General features: G+C 47.5%; 1 pseudogene; it reads right to left on the bottom strand.

The window, feature by feature from the left end:
• Positions 1–3,978: 3,978 nt before the first annotated feature.
• Positions 3,979–5,000, bottom strand: part of LOC143262600 (large subunit ribosomal RNA) — a 3,199-nt pseudogene continuing 2,177 nt past the window's right edge.

Here is a 5,000-nt window from a genome sequence, read left to right as displayed (position 1 = left end):
TGTGCCAAATTTGACACCGAGATATTTAACGGAGTTTTTCATTTTAAGTGAGCTGTTCCCGATCTTGACTGTGGGAGGTCTTCTAGTATCTAGAAAGCCTTTTAGCAGAATCATTTCTGATTTCTGTGATGAAATTTGGAGTTTTTGTTCCCTACACCATTCTAAGATTGTGGCTGTGATGGAGTTTGCAGTTGTTTCCAACTGTAATCTAGAGTCTCCTGAAGTGAGGACTATTAGGTCGTCCGCGTAAGCAATGACTTTGTGGCCTAGACTATTTAGGCGATTTAGAAGTTCGTCGAATATTAAGTTCCAGAACATGGGTCCCAGGATAGAACCTTGAGGGCAACCTTTGTTTACTGATTTGCGGGATATGAAGCTAGAGGTGACTATCTCTGCTGTTCGGTCAGAGAGGTAACTTTGAATAACTTTGTATATATTTTGCGGACAATTTCTATTTTTTAGGTTCCAGAGGATGCTGGGCCACCATACCGAATCGAAAGCTCCTGAGATGTCGAAGAGCAGACCTATCATATATTTGTTCCGAGAGTAAGTTACATGTTTTCTTAATTCAACCATGGCGTCCTCTGTTGACCTTCCGGGTTTGAATCCGAATTGTCTATCAGAGGTGAGCTCATGGTTGTGCAGAAGGCAGTGGATCTTATTGGCCATAAGCTTTTCCAGAATTTTGCCGAGGACTGGGAGGAGAGAGATCGGCCTATAGGACTTAGGATCGCTCTCCTCTTTCTCTTTTCCTTTAAGTAGCACACGAATCTGAGCACGCTTCCATTGTTTTGGGAATACGCCGTGGGTTAGGCAATCATTAAACAGTTCTGTGATTTCCCCATGTAGGGTAGTCCAGGCCCGCTTAATGACTACGTTTTCTAGTCGGTCGTGTCCGGGGGCTTTATTCGGTTTAAGGGATTTTACTATTGTGGCTATGTCTGTTTTTAAGAATGGGGGAGAATTTTCCGTGGCTGGAGGTGACGACGTCTCCAGTCGGATGTTAATTTGTCTGTTTGTTTCGTTGGTCGTGTTATCGTCTGGAACTAGGTGGGCTAAGAGTTTGTCTATTGTGTCGCGTAGTGTGATTGTTTGTTCACCTTGTATTTGTATACTTTCGCATACTTTGTCTGCTTTTAGTTTTTTGTTTGCTATTTTATATGTTATTCCCCATGCGTTTTCGTTTCCTTCCTTGGAGACGAAGTTTCTCCAGCTTTTGAGTTTCGCGGATCTAATTTTTGATATATATTTATTTCGGAGGGTTCGATAAGACTCTCCTAAGGATTGCCTTACCGATTTCGTTTTTGTTCTTTGATAGATACGTCTTGCCTCAGTGACCTCTTTTCTAAGTTTGCTTAGTTGCGGAGTCCACCAAGGGACGGATTTCGGGAAGCGTGTTTTTTGCGGGATGGATTGTTCTGCTGCTGTTATGATTTTATTTTCTATTTTCGCGGCGAGTGATTCTGGAGTTGAGGTTTCTAAGGGGGGCGGGTCGTTTGTAGTTTTGTTGGAGAGACAGTGGTGAAATTTGTCCCAGTCTGCTTTTTTAACGTTGAACCTATTGGTTCTGACTGGTCGGCTAGAAGTGTGGAATAGTTGGATGGAATAGGTTATTAGACTGTGGTCGCTCGTGGTCGTACTGTCATGTACCGACCAACACCTGATTTTGTCGAATGAGTTTGCACACGCTAGAGTGAGATCAATGTTAGAAGTTCCTCTAGGTGTGTTGAATGTGAAGGTTGCGGAAGGCTTATTAACTACGAAGAGTCTGTGTTGGGAGATGAAATCTTCCATTGTCTCTCCTCGAGGATCTGTGCGTTTGCTGAACCAGAGGGGGGAGTTCGCGTTTGAATCTAAGCTAATTATTATTTTATGCCCCTTGAGAGTTGTAATTGCTTTATCTAGGTGGGCTAAGTATGAGTCTATGTTTTCGCAAAATTGGAGATACGCGTTGATTATGTAGAATCTGTCGTCTTTCGTGCAGATTTCTACGCATGTGCAATGGGTGTTGCTTATTTGTGCGATCTTAAGGGCTTCTATTTCGGTGTTGAAAATAACTATTGCTGATTTAATTTTGTCCGCGGTAGAGATTTTTGAAAAGCGTTTTTTGTCGGTTATGATTTTTGTAGTAATTCCGAAGCCTGGGATGGAGTTCGCGTTACTGTAGGGCTCCTGAAGCAAGAGTATATCTATCTTTTTGTTTGTCGCTATCTGTCTGAGTTCGTCAGTTACTGTCTTAGAACCTCCGGCGTTTATTTGTGCTACTTTTAGGATTCGCGTGCTACTTGTGTTGCGTCTAGTGGATACTTGGCCTATTTTAAGGGTGGGCATGGATTGGGAGTGGTTAGGTTTATAAACCATAATCCGTGCGAGCGAGGACCTGATTTATAGCAGCGATGTATGCCGGACATTCGCTGTGGGTGACAGAGTGGGTGGCGGGTTTGCCGGTTTTCTGGCAATTATGGCAGCAGGACGGTTTGGCCTTGTTTGGGCATGTTTTGAAAGTGTGGTCTTGCTCGGCGCAATGACCACAAATGTCTTTCTCGGCGCGGCAGTATTTCGTCGTGTGACCGAAGCTGTGGCACTTGTAACAGCGGGTCGCCGCGATGTAATCGTTGACGCGGCAACAATTCCATGCGACGTAGACTCGCTCTTTCTTGACGAGGATGTCGCGGGCCTGTTTAGACACTTCTAGAATCCAGTTGCATCTATCTCTGTTTTTGTCGCCTGATTTAAATGCGAGTTTGATCTGTTGGGAAATAGATTTTTCGGGGCCGTCGAGATTCTGGTTGACGATAGCCTTAAGTGCGGCTTCGTCACTCTCGAGTTTCGGGACGTCGTACAATATTATTCTGGGATTTTTCTTTAGCGGGGCTCCTACTATTAGGCCGGCAGCTTTCAACTGCGCGTTGCCTTGAAGGGTGGTTAGGTCAGAATTTTTAGAGGACTCGACTAGGATCCCGTTGCCCTGGATCCTCCTGATGCTCTTTATTTGCAATTTGTTCTCGGAAGGGGAAACGAGCTTCAGGACTGCTTCCTTGGTCTTCTCACTGGATTCGAAGACCTTGGGATCCTGTGGAAGGATCGTGATCGCGCTAGGAGGGTTCTGTTTTAAATTTGAAAGAGCCGCAGTTTTGGAGCGGACTCCGACTCTTTCGGCGTAGGTGGTGGGTCGGGAGGGTTCTTTCGAGACTTGACACTTTTCAGTGACTGTCTCGAGGGTCTTGCGCTGCATTTTATTTTCGGAGGTGATGGCGTGGATTTGGCCCTCGAGGTTACTGCAGCGGAGGAGGGACGCTCCAAGGATACTTTGCAGTTTCGCGAGTTTACTGGCGATAAACTGCGATGCTTCGGGATAGAGACCGTTGTCCTGGTCCATTAAGAAGTTCAATAAGGCCATTGAGACCTTTTCGGATTTTAAGCGAAGTTCGTTCGCGGTGAGATCGGGGGAGGGAGTGACGGCGGCCGTCTTGCTGCTGTTGTTTTGCGGATTGTTGGGGGCAGGTGTGACCGGGGGCGGAGAAGGGGCTTCGGATTTTCTCCGGGTTTTGGGGGGCTTTTGAGAGGGCACGTTGGTTAGCGGGGTGTCAGAGTCTAATTCTGCGTCGGAGACTATTCTACGTTTATTTTTTCTGTTGCGTTTACTTACTTTGATGTAGCCCTCTGTATCGGATGTATCGGCTTCCATCCTGTCTGTTGTGGTCGGCTGGCGAGGTGGTGGGTTTGTCGGCTGGCGGTTGGCTGCTGGGCTGGCGTCCAGGTCGTCTAGGAGTTGCACACGGATTTTTTTCTTCGGATTTTTGGAAACTCACACGTGAAAAATAATGTACGTATCAAGAAATTTGCGCGTAACTAGGGACGGTTGCTAAGGAGTTTTCGCGGAGGAATGTACTACAGGCCGAGAAACCGTTACTTTTACCGTTAAGCGGTACCGTTACCTGGCCGGCGACCCTTGTAATCCGGGACGGCGCAGGTAGTCAAAATTTACGGACGCGAACAATTTAAAGTAAATGTTTATGCTTATAACTTTTTTAACGTTAAAACAATCAACAAATGAACTGCACAAGGTTGTTGTTGGTAAAAAACACTGCACGTTGATACAAAAAATTTTTAATTTTTGTCACTTTTAAACTACCGTTTACGAAACGACGCGGATTAACTTCGGAGCGACTTGTCGCACGTCCGTTCACCACGGCGGTTGAGAGCGGAGTCAGTAGATAGGGACAGATGGGAATCTCGTTAATCCATTCATGCGCGTCACTAATTAGATGACGAGGCATTTGGCTACCTTAAGAGAGTCATAGTTACTCCCGCCGTTTACCCGCGCTTTTTTGAATTTCTTCACGTTGACATTCAGAGCACTGGGCAGAAATCACATTGCGTCAACACCCGTGGGGGCCATCGCAATGCTTTGTTTTAATTAGACAGTCGGATTCCCCTAGTCCGTGCCAGTTCTGAGCTGAGCGTTGAATGGCGGCCGAAGAGGACGACCGCACCGATGGGAAACGCCACGGAAGCCTCGCAGCAAGGAAGATCCGCGGGAGGCCAAGGCACGGGACCGAGCTCGGATCCCAGCCACGAGAGCCGTTCACCTCGCCCAGGCCCGGCACGTCAGCCAGACCCGCTTCCCGACCAAGCCCGGCACGCCCCGCTCCTCAGAGCCAATCCTTATCCCGAAGTTACGGATCCAATTTGCCGACTTCCCTTACCTACATTAATCTATCGACTAGAGGCTCTTTACCTTGGAGACCTGCTGCGGATATGGGTACGAACCGGCGCGACACCTCCACGTGGCCCTCTCCTGGATTTTCAAGGTCCGAGGGGATGATCCGGACACCGCCGCAACTGCGGTGCTCTTCGCGTTCCAAACCCTATCTCCCTGCTAGAGGTTTCCAGGGAACTCGAACGCTTATACAGAAAAGAAAACTCTCCCCGGATCTCCCGACGGCGTCTCCAGGTCATTTTGGGTTACCCCGACGAACACTCTTACGAGGGCCCGA

The sequence above is a fragment of the Megalopta genalis genome, unplaced genomic scaffold (assembly GCF_051020955.1).
Source record: "Megalopta genalis isolate 19385.01 unplaced genomic scaffold, iyMegGena1_principal scaffold0155, whole genome shotgun sequence".
NCBI lineage: Eukaryota > Metazoa > Arthropoda > Insecta > Hymenoptera > Halictidae > Megalopta > Megalopta genalis.
The sequence above is the reverse complement of the archived record's forward strand: the minus strand, read 5'-3'. Positions and strand labels throughout refer to the sequence as shown.